At 34.9% G+C, this 525-nt stretch overlaps 1 protein-coding gene across 1 annotated transcript in view; it reads left to right on the top strand.

Annotated features, from left to right (window-relative positions):
* The window catches only part of PIGL (phosphatidylinositol glycan anchor biosynthesis, class L), an 80,670-nt gene that overhangs the window by 79,196 nt on the left and 949 nt on the right, over nt 1-525 (top strand). The window lies entirely within an intron of this gene.

Genomic DNA, 525 nt, shown 5'->3' with positions numbered 1-525 from the left:
GTTGGCCCAGGATCGGACATTGTTTCATTCTGCTGTGCATGGGGTCGTTATGAGTCAGTTCCGACTCGATGGCACCTGACAACAACAACAACAACATCTTTTGTTTCTGATAATCAATTTCATTTAAAAAATTAAGCTGTAGTTTCCATTGAAACAATGTTATTTATTTTTTGTTTGATTATATTCTATGGTGATAGTTGTGCCCCAATTCCTTTTATCATTTAAAGCTTGGTTATCATAGGTGTGTCCACATTGCTAAGATCACATGTTTTGAAAAGAATATGAGTTATTTACATAAAAGTTTGCAATGATATTAGATTAAAAACACAGGCAAGAACCTTCTATATATGTTATATTTAGTTTAATTAGTGAATATGATGTTTCTAAATGAAACTGAACTACACTAGGTCTGAATAATAAAATTTCCCAGCAGAATCCTGGTGTGGCACTATAGGGTAAGCATTGGACTACTAACTACAAGGTTGGAGGTTCAAACCCACTCTCGTCAGAAACCCTGTGCAAGGT

The sequence above is a fragment of the Chrysochloris asiatica genome, unplaced genomic scaffold (assembly GCF_000296735.1).
Source record: "Chrysochloris asiatica unplaced genomic scaffold, ChrAsi1.0 scaffold00346, whole genome shotgun sequence".
Lineage (NCBI taxonomy): Eukaryota > Metazoa > Chordata > Mammalia > Afrosoricida > Chrysochloridae > Chrysochloris > Chrysochloris asiatica.
The sequence above is the reverse complement of the archived record's forward strand: the minus strand, read 5'-3'. Positions and strand labels throughout refer to the sequence as shown.